This window comes from Phycodurus eques, chromosome 10 (assembly GCF_024500275.1).
Source record: "Phycodurus eques isolate BA_2022a chromosome 10, UOR_Pequ_1.1, whole genome shotgun sequence".
Classification (NCBI taxonomy): Eukaryota; Metazoa; Chordata; class Actinopteri; order Syngnathiformes; family Syngnathidae; genus Phycodurus; species Phycodurus eques.
In genome coordinates, this window is record NC_084534.1 from 546,330 (window position 1) to 563,478 (window position 17,149).

General features: G+C 43.9%; 1 protein-coding gene across 1 annotated transcript in view; it reads left to right on the plus strand.

Annotated features, from left to right (window-relative positions):
* Window positions 1-17,149, plus strand: part of plxnb1b (plexin b1b) — a 115,062-nt gene that overhangs the window by 27,092 nt on the left and 70,821 nt on the right. Inside the window, 1 exon segment of the mRNA XM_061688818.1 lies at window positions 17,044-17,093. The gene's annotated coding sequence lies outside the window, so the exon portion shown is untranslated.

Sequence of the window (17,149 nt, forward strand, 5' to 3'; positions counted from 1 at the left end):
CCTTGGCGAACACCATTGCTCACATGGATCGAGTCGGATGTAGAATGGATTCAGAATTGCATCGCTAACGTCAAAGGGAGTAACCAACCCCTCATCAAAGTCTACCTTAGCAGCAGCTAATTACTTTAGACACAGTTAAACACATCGTATTTCACTGCCACAGCAGGGAGAGTTCATCTGGGCCACTCACACCAGAGTCCTTATTTTGATTGCAAGACAATTCAAATGTTCGTCTTCCACAGTAGTTCCCCACTAATAGTTTTATAAATCTCGCGTTTAGCACGGAGGCGCACAGAGCCACCCGCTCATGCCGCCGCCATGGCCACACATCGATCAGACGAGAAGGCGGCGAGCAAGAAATTAGCGATAAGGATTGCGTGTGTGTGACTCGCGGCACTCGCCGTGCGCGTTGAAGCCTTTCAAGCTCGCTAGCTTAACTTAGCACGCAAGCCGCTAACGCGTTTGAGATCAACACATGGCTCAGTGTGTACAGTAGAAATGCTGAGAGTGTTGTTGAATGCGACACCACGTGCGGCCGTCGAAGAAATATTTGCAGCTTTTGAAATAACTCGTAATAGTTGTACTATTCCAAAATTATAGTCCAAGAAATGAAAAGTCCAATTTGATTCTTTGAAGACTATCTTTTGAACCGGTAACAGAGGATGCGGGCATGTTTAGACTTTTGACTGGTGCATTTTAGCTACCGTGTCTCCGTAAAGAAAAGATCCGTTGCTATAGCTCGGCCACAGGTCGAATCTCGGCCGGATCTGTTTTGCGCCAAAAATCCTCACGGACCAAGCTGCTACCTTTCCAGGCTGCCGGCTGCCGAGCTGCTGGAGTTTCACGCCAGTGGCCGCGGCGGCGGTCACGATCGCCTCCCTTTCCATGATATCCATGTAGCAAGCCGGGCTAACGGCAAGCCTCCATTAGCCGTGACACCGTTTTTTTGTATTTTTTTTTTTTTTTTTAAACTAACTTTATGATGCTCCCTGTGAAACCACAATGCGAAATACATGCCTGAAAATCTGGGACAATGTCAATTGTGCAAATGGTGCAGATACAGATATTATTTTTAATTTTTTTTGTCCTGTTCGGCTCTTAGGTCAAGCAGAATGGATGATCTGTATCCTTTTTATGCCGAAACAGTTTTACTGTGTCACGGTGGAGTTTTTAAGCTGCCGCTGTGTTCTCTTACTATTATAATGGATATTTATTGAGAATCAGAGTCGATCAGTCAAACACAACAAAGCTTCTAGAGGTGAGTGAGAAAAGAAGACAAAAGACAAAGCACTAATTGTAAACAGGATGAGAAAAGTAAATCATTACATATCTACAACAATGAAGCATTCGATATGAGTGTTGTATGCAGCTGTAGTGCGACACCCTGTGAGGGAAGGACAGGACAAGATAGAACAGGACAAGGACAGGAGAAGAAGCATGCAGGACAAGGGTCGTGAACCCGGCTGTACAACTGAAGTGTGGTGGGATTGACTACGTCAATTATAAAAATCCATAGGACGAGAGTGTGAGTAAGGGGATACCCAAGCAATTCACATATTCATGAGTTATTTGATGTGCCTCCGGACACATCCAAGTGAATTGACACCGTTTCGCATGCACAATGACGTGGCAAAAGTGTCCTGTAATGGCTGTGCCTGCACCGCAGTGGCTGAGGACCCCACACAATCAATTGAGAGGCGGGATCGGGCCCAGGAGTCCACCAAAGAGCAGCCCGGCGGACGGGATAGGTCCCACACCGAGGGACCCGGGGTCCCAGACTGGCAGTCATTGGCCCTACCCCGTGTATCAGTGCCCATGAGTGGTGTGTGGTGCATTAACATCTGGAGAGGCCAGTGAGCCGGGGCGGCAGGGCTGCCAGGCCCTGCTGCCTAACAGCCAAATCCCCCCCACCCAAGACCCACCGTCCCCCAGCTATGGGTGTGTGTGATGCATTAAAATCCAGGGGGGCAGGCAGGGCCGAGGAGAGTATTCAGACCACTGCACAGGTATTTATTTCACAGTCACACTGGATGAATGTTTGGCTAAAAAGATACTGAGCCGATTTCCAGCCACTGAATCGTTTCGCATTGTCTCGTTCTAAATGAACCAATATCGTCCTTGAATAGAATCGGCAACCACGAATCGGGATACGAATCGAATCGTTGCGAAAACGAATCATTACACCCCTAATGATCAGTGAATATTGTAGAATAATCAAACACCAGTAGTAATACAGGTGTGCGCACCCACCCACCCACGCACACACACACACACACACACACACACACACACACACACTGCTGTTTACTTAGAAGAGCCACTCATGATTCTAATGAAGTGAGGAATCAAAATGCAAAGACAATTGCAGTCAAAATACAGCACTGTTACTATGGATATTTCAAAAACATCTTTATAAAATATATAAAATAGCATATATGTGAAGTGTAGTCTGATTTTCACCTGCTGTAAATCACCAAAAATAAACAAACAAATGCTACTTCAACAAATGCAACCAATTATGCACTTTTTTTTTTTTCTTCACATTTTTTTCAATGGAGCACAACATGTACGCCCATACTACGATATACTACGCCCCTCCACCATGCTTGACAGTTGGGGAAAAAGGTTTTATGTTTGTGTGCTGTGCCATTTCTCCTCCGCACATGACATTGTGTGCCCCTCCCAAACAATTCAACTTTGGATTCATCCGCCCACGGAATATTTTAAACGTAGTGCTGTGGAACATACAAATTCCCTTTAGCAAACTTCAAATGTTATTTTTAGACGGCAACGGCATGCTCGTTGGTGTTCTCCCACGATCCTCATTCTTTTTTTAATGGTTTACGTATGATAGTTTTGTCAATGGAGATGCTGGCATGTGCCAGTGATTTCTGGTAATCTTTAACTGGCACTCTTGGGTTGGTTTTTATCTCATTGAGCATTCTGTGCTGTGCTCTTGCAGTCATTTTTACAGGCGGGCCACTCCTTGGAAGAGAAGTAACAGTGCTGAAGTTCTCCATTCATAGAAAATGTATCTATCCGTGGACTGATGAAGATCAAGACTTTCAGAGATCGTTTTGTAACCTTTCCAGCTTTATACAAACAAGCAATTCTTAATAGTAGATCTTCTGAGAGCTCTTTTGAGCAAGCCATGGTACACATCAGGCAATGCTTCTTGACAGGAGACAATGCTAACCTGTTGTGTATTTCCTAGTGGCCAAATCAGCTATAAGCCACACCTCCAACCTTGGATCATTGATTGGACTCCAGGTTGGCTCAAACTTGAGTGGTTAACTCATGGAGCATCCAAAGCCGAGAGGTTTACTTACGTTCTCCACCCTGTCCTGTGAATATTTACACGTTACGTCCAAGTACAACCCCAATTCCAATGGAGTTGGGACGTTGTGTTAAATATAAATAAAAACACAATACAATGATTTGCAAATCATGTTCGACCTCTATTTAATTGAGTACACTACAAAGACGAGATATTTCATGTTCCAACGGATAAACTTGAGGCGAGGTTCACCTCTCTGTGAACAAATGCCTGAGGAAATAGTCGAGCAGTTTAAGGGCTGCTGGCAAAATACAAACGAAAATCCACTCTCACGTTTGCACCCTTTTGGAGTCAGGTACAGTTGACGGGTGCATCACGAATTGCTTCATAATGTTGACTTCAAAGAGACATCATGTCTTTGTCTTGATTTGAAGCGGAAAAATAAAAGCACTCCCTAAAGCCCATTATTATGGGACTGCCATAAAATGAGGTGTTTCAATTGGTCTTTAATGCCCATGTGTGACGTTAAGTGTGTCGAATGGGAATTGGTGCTTCTGACGCTTCCCTTTTCTTCTCCCTCGCTCACACCTCTCACACCTCCCCTGATTAATAAACAGCCTGACGTGTGCCCTTCGGGACCTTTGAAATGCTTGGCTTTCGGAACAAAACACGGAGGAGACGAGGACAGTCAAGGTGATTCTATTTCTAATTGTCTTTCGGGCATGCGCACAAAAACACAGACTAAATCTATGCTAATGCTATTGGGAATATAACTTGTTAGTCCCCAGTTGCATATCAATGTGGAGATTTTTTACATATGGTCTTAGTTTGTTATTTACTTTATTATTATTATATATGTTTTCATTATTATATTGAATGTCCATCGTGTTCTTTGGCGAGTCACTCGACCGTGATGGCAAGTCCGCCTTCAGGGTGGCCCACTCTGGCAGAGCAGGTTTGTTGTCGGACATTGCTGATAGATTCAGACAGTGTTACTTTTTCTCGTGCCGCGCTAAACTGAAAGGTAGCTCGTTCGAGTTGTCGCCGAGTTCAATTGAATTATGCGACTCGCGTTGTGAGCTTGCGCCGGTTGTTGGGAATGCATCCGGACAGACAAAATAAGAGCGGAGTGCTTTGTGTGTCGAACAGTGGAAAAGTAAAGAACCCAACTCCAAGTCAAAACACAATAATGCAAAATAGAAAACGTGAAATGATTGATAACACCCTCGCTGTCATTGCTAAGCAATTTATAGATACAGATTCATGGAATGTCACTCGCTGTTTTTAGTTTCTATGCATGAGGTGAAGAACATTGAAAAAACATCAAAACCAAACAAGCCTTGACTGTGTCGAATATGAATGTTTGCTTTTCTGATGAGACCTATGACTTATAATTTCAGTTATGTGTTGTTGCTATTTACTGTACTGTACATTTTGTGTCTGCTCAGTTTTTAAATATCGATATTTCCAAGCAGAATGTTTCTTAAATTGTAACGCTAGACCCGGGGTCGGCCCTTTCGCTTCCTTGTACTGGCTCTCTTTCGACCTTGACAAAAAAACAACAACAAACGTAACTTAAAAATGGAAACTTCATTTGTGATTTATTTCTATGTGATCCTTTTTACATTTATTTTGTTCCACAGTTGGAGTTTGAAGTGATACTTTAACATTGAATTTGACATTAAAACTGAGTTATTGCCTGCACACTATCCTGAGCAGTGCAAGCTGTCAGTTGGATGATGCCACCAAACACACTTTTACGGTTAACATCATTTTCCTCCCTGTATTTAATATATAGGACTAGCATTTTGTGCTCTCATCTACTATCAGGGCATGCCAGGGTGCCTTTTTAACACTGCACGTCGTCTTTCATTGATTGAGTTCACAAATTCAAAGGCATAGCTTTTACTTGGCCAGCTTTCTGGTATACTTACATACTTTGCCATGTGATCGTTGACCGCATGGATGCATTCATTATGATAGCAAGTAAAATATTGTCAATGAGAACTTCAACTTGCCCGGGGTCAGATTTTGCTTTGTGTGACAGCTCGTTGTTTTGCGCTCGCCCGCAATAATGCACCGATCCCCTGTCCCGTCTTGAGTCTTCGTACAATTCCAACAGCGTTCAAATGACATTTCTGCTGAATACGACGCTTGAGGTGGTCCAACCTCCATTCAGTCCACATTTGTCCCTCCGAAAACTCACTTGCTACTTTGGCTTCGCTGCATGTTTTGCACGGTACACCTTTCTCACTAGAAAAGGATCAAATATCACCCAGTCTCATCGCTCGTTCTTCTAGTTGCACGTACTCCGGCAGCCATTCCATCTTAAAAGAACCGCATTTCTTTTTCACGTTGGCTTGATGAGTGGATGTGTCGCTGCCCGTTCGTTTCGCCATGACAAGGGGTTAGCGTTTGCGTCTCTTAACTCCGCCGTTGTTAGCCAACTGTAGATGAGCGAAAGAGAGCAATTTTGGAACTGCAACGGAAAGTTGAGCAGAGTAAACCTGCTTTCAAGGACTGGATCACTTCTCCACAGAAGATAACTACAGCTGCTGGGTTTGTGGCAGCTCAGGAGATCGCAAGGAGGGGGGAGCCGTTCACAGATGGAGAGCACACGAAAGAATTGTTTCAAACACAAGCAGGAAATTGTTCCGAAAATGAGAAAAATGTCTCTCTCTGCAATGAGCGCCAAGGAAAGGACCATTAAAAGGGCAACAAACTGATGATAAATTCAGCTCGGGCATTTTCAGTTGCCTGTGATGAGTCAAGCGACATCAAGGATATTTAGCAGACAGCACTGTTTATGCAGATATGTGAAGGAAGAGCTGCTGGAACTCATACCGCTAAAGTGCCGAATGCAGAGACAGGACATCTGTGAGAGGCTGTTGTGAGTTGTCTAGCAGCCGAAGGAATTAAACCACTGACTGTGTATAACCCGTAGTGGTGGTGGCCATCGTGCTCGTATGTTTCATGTTGCGGGTGGGACATCTCTTACCCAACAGATGGGATAATAGTTGAATCTAATTTTAATCCAATGTTGGGTAAAATTGACCCAACCTCTAAGCCAACACTGTCAGACCAACAGTTGAATTATAAACTTGACCCAGCGGTTTCAAGGGTGTAATCAATGGTTTTGCCACTCTTTGCAGCAAATAACTGAAATCCAGCGTTTTGTGATAACTGGTGATGATTTTTGCACACCCTTCTTCACAGGATTAATTTAACTCTGTCATATTGGAGGATATTCGAGCGTGAGCATCTCAATTGGATTTAAGTCTTTTGTTGTTGTCCTGCCGGATAACCCGAGAGTGATTGAGCTTGAGGGCACAAACTGATGGCCAGATGTTCACTGGCAGGATTTTCGAGTAGACGGCAGTATTCTTTTTTTCTATTAATCACAGCGAGTCATCCAGTAGAAAACAACCTCAAAACATCACGCTCCCACCACCATGTTTGACTGTGGGCATCGTTTTTGTTGTTGATCGAGTGCGGTGTTAATTTTACACCAGATATAACAGACCTCACACCTTCCGAAAAGTTCTGTTTAACTCTTGCCAGTCCAAAGAGTATTGCTCTAAATGTCTTGGGGCTCATCAAGATGTTTTTTGACTAATGTAAGACAAGCCTTGGAAATAGTTTATTAACCATTTCCAGGCAAATATATAGATTTCCCTTCGCTTTGTTACTCATTTGTTTTGGAATTTCTCAATGTCGTGTCACGATGCGTTTATCTTAAAAATGTTGTCTCACTTTGTCTGAGAGCCCACAGTAGATGCGAAGGAAAATGAAAATCTAAAATGACGATATCAACGTTTTTATATCACAGCTACGATATACAGGTATGTGCCCAAAAAACATAACATCGAGGGAAAGTCCATTTATTTCAATAATTTATTTCAAAAAGGGGAATTTTGTTATATTAGTTCACCACACACAAAGTGAAATATTTCAAGCCTTTATTTGTTTCAATTTTGATGATTATGACAGAAAGACAAAAAAAAAAACACAAATTCAGGATTTCACAAAATTAGAATATTTCATTCATTCATTTCATTAATTTTTCTGAACCGCTTCTCCTCACTCGGGTCACGGGCGTGCTGGAGCCTATCCCAGCTATCAACAGGCAGGGTACACCCCGAACTGGTCGCCAGCCAATCGCAGGGCACATATAAACAAACAACCATTGGAGTGCCCTGAGAAACTCCACACAGGATTTGAACCCAGGTCCTCAGAACTGTGAGGCAGACGTGCTAACCGGTCGCCCACTGTGCCGCTTTCCTCCTGACAATACCCCATAAACTTTCAATGGGGTTCAAGTCAGGGGAGTTTGCTGGCCAATAGTTTTGGCTTTGTGGGCAGGCGCCAAGTCCTGCTGGAAAATAAAATCATTGCCTCTAAAAAGCTCGTTGGCAGCGGGAAGCATGAAGTAACTCTAAAAGGTCCTGGTAGCCGGCTGCGTTGACTCTGGACTTGACAAAAGACAATGGACGTGGAAACGATCGTGGAAACTTCACACTGAACTTTAAGCCGCCGGACCTTTGTGTTTCTCCAGTTTTCCTCCAGACTCTGGGACGTTGATATCCAAATGAAATACAAAATGTACTTTCATCTGAAAAGAGGACCTGGGACCACCGGGCAACAGACCAGTACTTTTTCTCCTTAGCCAACCACAGACGCTTTTGATGTTCTTTTTGGTTCAGGAGTGGCTTGACACGTGGAATTCTACAGCCGGAGCCCATGTCACGCAGACGTCTGTATGTGGTGGTTCTTGATGCACTTTAGAAAGAAAAAAAAATAAAAATAAAAAATGAAAAAAATAAGGTTCCGGCTTGCCATTGTGCTTTCCAGCATTCAAGAGCAACATGACCCATCACTGTTATGAGGCTTCCCATTCATTTGTTTTTGGGCAATCACATCTTCATGGTTTGACAAAATGTCCTCTTTTTTTGCACGTATGCCGGGAATTATTATTGGGATTCCTTATGGTCAGATCTTGCCCAAGCTTCTCATAACATGAATGTGAAGCTGCCTGGCTTCTGTCTCTCTCCCACCACTAATTCTAATCATAACTTTGCTTTGATACTTTCTGTACCCAGGGAGTGAAAATATTTGTCTTTCCGCCCATCGCTGCCCCCACCACTACCAACAATTGGAAGCTAAAAGATCACCTCGCTGCAACTATCTGCCTATTCTTCACTTACAACTTCATTAATGCATTTTTTTTTGACATCAGGTTGACTTAATAAGCTTATTTGTTATTATTGTTGAAATTGATGGGCAGGAACTTATCTGAGGCGGCACGGTGGCCGACTGGTTAGAACATCAGCCTCACGTTTCTGAGGACCGGGGTTCAAATCCCGGCCTCGCCTGTGTGGAGTTTGCGTGTTCTCCCCAGTGCCGGCGTGGGTTTTCTCCGGGCACTCCGGTTTCCTCCCACATCCCAGAAAACGTGCACGGTAAGTTCATTGAGGACTCTAGATTGCCCGTAGGTGTGAATGTGAGTGCGAACGGTCGTTTGCTTCTGTGTGCCCTGCGATTGGCTGGCGACCAGTTCAGGGTGTACCGCGCCTCCCGCCCGAAGATCGTTGCGACAGGGTCCAGAACCTGTACAGAAAATGGATGGATGGATAGCTTAGCTGAAATGACATGGATTTTGGAACCAGAGGGATCGTGGTTAGAGACAAAAATAAAGGAAAATGGCAACTTGCTTTTGGAGAGAGGCAAGTCTATATCTGACTACTGTAGAGGAAGAAAGAGTTTCAGTGACAGAGAGAGGTTGAACACAATCTGATTTCCAATTCCTTTCGATTTTCAAACAGTTTCCCCATGTAATGGAAATAGAAATACAATAGTCTACCGTGTTCCAGGTTCGAAACACATAATATGTTTCGGTGAGACGCGTCCTCAAGCATCATGTTATGAACATTCTTTTCCTTCATACTCATACTCAAAGTTCAGTAAGAAGTGACCATGGGTATAGCTTGCCAGCAACCAGCAGCTACATTGTAAATTGGGTGTATGCTCCAGGCCTAAATGATAAACTTCAAACTGTGTCAAATCAGCAATCATCACCGTTGTTCTGTGTGTCCTACTGCTGAGAATGAGACATTCGGGGGAAATCCTTTTATCCTTCATTCATTTTCCATCAGACTGAATAGATTCTATATTTGTACTGTGAGCTGCTGGACAGAACTGACGGGTTCACTCGGCCTACCACAACACACAGAGTGGGTCCACAAAATGTCCACCAGTCTGGAGCAAAGTCCAAGAAGTCTTGCGGCAACAGGCTCGTGGCCATAACTGGCCCTTTCCGTGTGATTGGCAGGGCCAGAGTCAGTGAGACATGGCGGACCGATGTCAAAGGTTGTGTTTGCATAATTTGCCTCTCGATGACTGTTGCTCTGCCCGCTGAAGCTCCCGGCGGGACAGCAAAGTCGTTAACGGCTCTGGCGTGACAGAGTCTTACTCCAATAACGAGCCCTCTAATCATCTCAGTGTAATTTTTGGATGGATGATGTGTGCATCCCCTTCCTCCTCTGGCTTTAAAGGTTCACGTATTACATTCAACCTATCTTTATAACTGGGAAATTGATGGCGATCTCATTTCACACACCCTCAAGCTGTTAAATGCACCCTAATACAGGGGTCACCGACGGTTTTGTAAAGCGACAGCTACCCGGTACATCTTGGTCATGATTAAAACCAAGGGCTACCAGTTTGATACACACTTCTGAATAGGCATGATCAGGGATTTTATGCTACTTTTTCATGTTGCAAATTGGCCCAAATTTACCTGACCAGAAATCAACGGGAATCTTTGGGAAATTTGCAATTTGTTAATGTTATTGACAATACAAAGCCAGAAAAAAAGACATATTAAGTCGCCTGTATGTCGAATGCAGCTGCTGCTACCTTGCTGCTGATGCTGGAGACTGTGCATTGCAGCAACGTCAGTCCCGACAAGGTTGTTGTAGTAAACGAAAACAAACGGAACACCTGAAACTAAAATTGAAAAAAAACAAAAACATTTTTCTCAACGAAATAAAAAATGAGTGTTTGAAAAAAAAACTTTAAATACAACATTTTATGTTTGAAAAACTAACAAACCAACTATAATTATACCAAAAATGTCCTTCGTTTTCGTCTTTGTCAATTAATTTCATACATGAGCTTTCGGCGTTGATTCTAAATGTCTTTATTTCGATACAGCCATAGATACAGAACGGATATGGAAGGACGCTCGAACAGTCGTTTGGGAATTGTAGTTCACTTACTGTGTCGCCTGGAAGTGACGTCCTTAGGCAGCTCCGTCGTGTTTGCTGCTTCCCAGCCCAAGCGGAAGTTTTGCCTCGAAGCTAATTTTTACGTCCGAGCTGTTTTTGTTGCTACATGTTGCGAATGGAAATGGCTAAAATGGCTACCAACTAGCTCTTGCCTTCATGGAACCTGCACGTCGGTTATTCGTCTTTTGGGGAAAACTCAGAAAATGATAACTGCTAAGCGTCTCAAAATGCCGCTGTTTCCCGCCACGAAAGGCAGATGGAGTGTAAGTTACCCATGCCATTGGCACTAACACAGCCCCATACCATCACAGATGCCGGCTTTTGAACTTTGCGTCCATAACAGTCCGGATGGTTCTTTTCCTCTTTGGCCCGGAGGACACGACGTCCACAATTTCCAAAAACAATTTGAAATGTGGACTCGTCGGACAACAGAACACTTTTCCACTTTGCATCAGTCCATCTTAAGATGAACTCGGGCCCAGAGAAGCCGGCGGCGTTTCTGGGTGTTGTTGATAAATGGCTTTTGCTTTGCATAGTTCAGTTTCAAGTTGCACTTACGGATTTAGCGCCAAACTGTATTTACTGGCATTGGTTTTCTGAAGTGTTCCTGAGCCCATGTGGGGTGATATCCTTTACACATTGATGTCGGTTTTTGATGCAGCGCCGCCTGAGGGATCGAAGGTCACGGGCAATCAATGGTGGTTTTCGGCTTTGCCGCTTACATGCAGTGATTTCTCCAGATCCTCTGAAGCTTTTGATGATGTTATGGACCGTAGAAATGCTAAAAAAAAAAAAAAAACATGTTTGGAATATTCCACAGGTGAGCAGGTTTATCGGAGAGAGGTGAGTGTCATGATTATGTATAAAAGGAGCATCCTCGAAAGTCTCAAGCCAGAACAGGTAGAATTTCTGATATTTAATTTTTTCTTTGCTTTTGAAGAGTTAATGCACTCTCCCGTTCCAATGCTATGAGATGTACACAAGTGAATTGTGATCCATCCAGATAAACTCTCAAGGCTTTCTGTTTGGCAACTGTGGCTGTTTGTTTATGATTCGTGATTACCTGCTCGTTGCACTATTTGTTGTTGTTGAAGTGTATACCCTTCAACATCTATTGTGGCAAAGTGTTGTCACTTCAGAGCTGAATCAAATTTTATTGACTGAGAAAAGGGAAGGGGGGGGGACAAAGGTCCACTCAAATTTGTGTAATTTCTGGGATCCGGATATCTGTTCTGTTATGTCGAGGCTAACCTTTAATTAGCCGGGGTTAGTTCTTTGGTCTATTAAGTTCAGCAATCATGGGAACGTCCCTTGACCCATCCAGTTCCTCTGCATTGACAAGTGGAGCAACCACACACCCTGTCAAAACTTGAAGTCACTTTGAGTTCATTTCTGGAACAGGTTTGCATTCATGGCCAGATTTAAGGCAGTGATTGCTGCTTTATGCTTACGATAAAAAGGTTCAAAGCCAACACGATAGCCCATAAGACCTTTCGTGATGCGCTACACTGTATTTCTGTTGGAGTCTGCCTTTTGCCTGTTTTGACTACTGTACTGCCATCAGAAAATGACACATGAATATAAATAACCATGCACTTTCATTGTATATAAAAATAATCTCTGGAGATCAGAGTTGATGACAAGCATTCAGTTATATTACATAGCTAGCCTTGTATCCAAACGTTATTCGTAGACACCATAATTATAGCAATTCTGGCAAAATGTTACCACCAAGATAGGTCAACTTCATTTTCACAGCATGTCTCGAATTAGATGCCTTATTGTGGTTTATGTCAAATTGAAATATAAAATGGATAAGATTTGCATATCTCCCTGATTGTTTGGTTGCCTCCAATTTTTCTCTCTCAAAGCAAACCACAGTGCGAGCTAATTATATATGTCATGCCTTTGTGCCTGTGCATGTGGGGAGGAGGTTTTTTCCAAAACATATTTGCTCAAATTGTACTGGGGAGACAAAGTAGCACTTCTCATTAGAGAATGAGTGGGTGTTGAATGAGACATTGTGGGTATGCCCTATAATTAATGTCTGTCTCCCACTCTTTTTATCATGATTAATCACATTCCATCGTTTTTCTGTGCTCACTCAGGCTTGCAAGTACAAATATACTTGTGTGTCATTTCCTTTGCCATTTCTCCAGTTTTGTTGTGTTACACCACAGATCACTCGAGTAATTATTCCAGCATTTTGCTGCAGGTGACGAATGTTGGCTGGTTGAGTTTAAAATAAAAGCCAGGTAAAGATTCAATGACTGCACTGAATGTATTGGGCATCGAGATTCGAGAAACGACGGGAACCGAGACTAACATGCCGTTTCTCCCGGAATCGTTCAAATTTAAAGAATTCGGTTTTCGGTTTCGCCGAGAGTGCACCGAGGACGAAGAAGAAAGTGGCGAAAACCAACGAAGAAGAACGCGCACGAAAAGGTGCTTTTGCCCAATGGCAGCGGCGAACAAAAGTGTTAACAGTGTTAAAATAAATGACCAGTCACCTCAGGGCAGCACTTGGGTTCAGATTATATTATGGAAAGGACGCTTTCACGATGTGTAGAAGTCTGACGCGCTCCCTCCCGCTTCGAGCCTCAGCCTACACCGTGCGAAACTTCAGTCAATTGAAACCAACGTTGAGGCAGCTAACAAGTTAAACGGTGGGTTGCACTCTTTCTTGCACTGATGGTTTGGAGTGATTATTATTTATATATTTATTATTAAGCAAGGGAATTCACTGCCATACTGCTTGTGGCTGTCTATATTCCTCCAAACTCCAGCGATAACAGGAGTCAGGCGCTAAATGAGCTTTACCATCATATCAGTGAAAAGCTGATGCTTTCCTCATCCTAGCTGGGGACTTTAACAATGGTGACCCCAAGGCTGTGCTTCCGAGACTCTACTCAAACATCGACTTTCCAACACGGGGAAATGACACTCTGGACAATGTCTTTAGACCCCTGAGAGGGGCCTACAAGGCCTTTCCCCTCCCCCACCTCGCCGCCTCAGACCATCTCACTGTTATGCCAATGCTTACAGGCCACTGGTTAAAGTCTTCCACCAGTTAAGAAACAGGTACGAGTGTGGCCATAAGAGTCCCTTGAGGCACTTCAAGACTGTTTCGCCACCACAGACTGGACCATGTTCAAACAGGCTGCCACCTACAACTCCATCACAGACCTTCAGGAGTACACAGAGACTGTTACTGCCTACATCACCAAGTGCATGGATGATGTCACCACCACTTAGTCCACCACTGTCTGTGCTAATCAGAAGCCAAGGCTGTCGAGGGAGGTCTACAGACTACAGAAGGTCCGTAACACGGCTTTCAGATCTGGGGATGGGGAGGGCCTGAGGACAGCCAGGGTCAATTTGTCCCGTGGGATCAGAGAGGCCAAGAGGGAGTACTCCAGGAAGATCGCCCACCACTACAGCAGTGACGAGCGACTAGTCATGCACCACATCAAGTCCTCCCCCCTTGGACTCCTTCCAGTTTGCATATCGGTCCAACCAGTCAACCGATGACGCCGTTCTCCACCGCCCTCCACTCTGCCCTCACACACCTGGGGCCTCATGTACAAAGACTTGCGTGGATTTCCTCCTAAAACATGGCGTAAGCTCAAATCCAGAAAACGTCGTACGCACAAAAATATCCAGATGTACGAATTTGTGCGTACGCAAGAATCCAAGCACATTCGTACATCCCAATCAACGTGGAAATGTGCGCACATGTTGGAGTAGCCGACCCCTCCTTGTCCACGCCCACATTTAAATATGCGAATCATATTTAAATGAACCCTGCACCTGAGATCCCGATCTCTGCATGATCAGGGGAAAAGAAGGAAAATGAGCAAGGTTAATGAAGAAAAATCATTTTGCTCAATGTGAAGTTGCTCAATGAAGTGGAGGCGCGCAAGAAAATTCTCTTTGGCACGCTGTCCTCCGGCGTTAACAACACGCGAAAGAGGAACGAATGGGACACCGCGTGTGCGGCTGTCGATGCTGTGGCGACAGAATAGCGCGCGCACGCTGAACGAAAAAAGAAGTGGTTAGTCATTAAGGTGGATGTGAAGCGGGCGACTTCTGCCCACCGCCAAAGTGTGGCCAAAACAGGCGGAGGAATCGGCGCCGAGGGCCTCACCCCGTTCGAGGAGAGAATCGCTGCGATCATGGGTGACGCTGCCCTCTCAGGGGTGATGGGAGCACACGTGGCTGACTAGGATGACCCCACAAGGTTAATACCTTGTATTTTTAGAACTCATAACAAATGTGTTCATACAGTAACCTACACTCAGCCCCGTGAGATAAAGGTTCATGCGGAAATGTTGGATGTGTGGTATTTTTCATAAATCTTTTGATTTCTCTTGGAAGCACATCAGCATATCAAAGAAGATATCAAAAACTTTGCCTCCTTTTTGGTGACTCAATTTATTATTTTAACACACAGGAGAGGACACGCACACTGACAAAAAAAACAAAATGTTTTTTCTTTAGGAGAAGAGGGGTTAATTATGTCCATTTCAACACATTTGAATCATGTGCAACCGATGCACATGTATCAGTGCAGTCGCAGCCACGCGCTACATGTTCGGCGGATTCGTCCACCGTCCCTAACGTCGGTGAGAAGAAGAGGGAAGATTCCAACAGCTTCTTCTAAGAGGGAAGAAGCTGTTGGAATGTCTGCTAGTTCTAGTTTGCGTTGATCGGTCGCGCCTACCTGAGGGAAGGAGCCGGAAGAGCCAGTGACCGGGATGCGGAGGGCCCGAGAGGATTTTGCACGCTCTTGTCTTAGTTCTGGCAGCGTGCAACTCCTCAAGGGTGGGTAAGGGGGTACCGACAATCCTTTCGGCAGTTTTGATTGTCCGTTGCAGTCGGAGTTTGTCCTTTTTTGTAGCAGCACCAAATCAGACTGTGATGGAAGAACACAGGACCGATTCGATGACCGCTGTGTAGAACTGCCTCAGCAGCTCCTGTGGCAGGCCGTGCAGAGTCCTGACGTCAACCCGATAGAACACCTTCTGGATAAATTAGAGCAGGGACTGAGAGTCAAGCCTTCTTGTCCAACATAAGTGTGTGGCCTCACAAATGTGCTTCTGGAAGAATGGTCGAGAATTCCCATAAACACACTCCTAAACCTTTTAGACAGCCGTCCCAGAAGAGTTGAAGCTGTTATAGCTGCGAAGGGTGGACCAACATCATATTGAACCCTATGGATTAGCAATGGGATGTCACTTAAGTTCATATGTGATTCAAGGCAGGTGAACGAATATGTTTGCCAATATAGTGTAGATGAAGACCCCAAAGACTAATTTATTGTCATTATGGGAGCTGAGGTATGTGTTACGTGGGATCGACTCCTGTTGGCTCCCATTGAACTCAAACCCTGATGAAACGGATGGTTTTCTTTTTACATACCCGTTTGTTTACCTCCATTTCTTCTTTGTGACCACATTTGGACACACTTGCACAGCTTTCCACGATCACCAAATTCATTAAATAGTCGCAATAATGTGACATGAATTTATACTGATAAAATGGTAGTTAACGATATTTTACAGTGAGCCTGCAAATCGCCTGGGGCCTCATGTACAAAGATTTGCGTGGATTTCCGACTGAAACAAGGCATACGCTCAAATCCAGAAAACGTCGTAAGCGTAAAAACATCCAAATGTATGAATCTACGTCCATATGAATCCAAGCACATTTCCTTCGTAGATCCCAATCAACGAAGAATTGAGCGCACACGTCGAAGTAGCTGGGGTCAGAAGAGCGCACACACGGTGAACTACAAAAGAAGTGGTCAGACATAAAGGTGGATGTAAAGCAGAGGATTTCCTTATTTTCCTTTGTAAAAAGGGTATTTGATTGTTGTTACTTTTCTATTTACACGTGCAGAATACAGTTTTACTGTAATGGAAAATAACCACCAATAAAGAATGGATTCTAACTCTTTCTTTGGTAAGGAAACGGGTAAATGTGCTCTAATTGAAGAGTCACATTGTCGAACAGTATTTCTTTCCATTTTCTTTATCGGCTCAGCCAATTGAAGATGCCCCTGAACTTGTCAGTGATAATCCTGTTTCTCAGATTTGGCATGCTGGGATGTTAAAAGAGTCAAGGGAAAAAAAATGGTTCACAAACTGAACATGGGACGACAGTCAGGTTCTTTGGTTGTGTTGTTGTTTTGGCTGTATCTTTGAAACGAAAGACCTTTTGTTGAAGACCTTTTACGAGGACCAACTCACTGGAGGGTACTTCGATTGACACGATTTACTGGGGGCTTTTTCTTTTTTTTTTTTACATGCAAAAAGGATGTAGTCAGTCTAACAATAGTGTGACAAGAATTTGATTTGGAAAAGGCTTCCCACGGTCTTTTACAACACGAGCTTTCCTGCCAAAACTCATACTGTATGGAAATCACATTTCATCCCAAAAATAATTTTGATTGATTTGGTCTTTCTCGGTGTGTTTCAGATTATGTACGCCACAACTGCTGTACGAATAAGAGGTGACGAAAACAAATGGTAAGTTGTCAAAACATATTAATAGTTTATACCATAAATGTACCACAATGTACGAT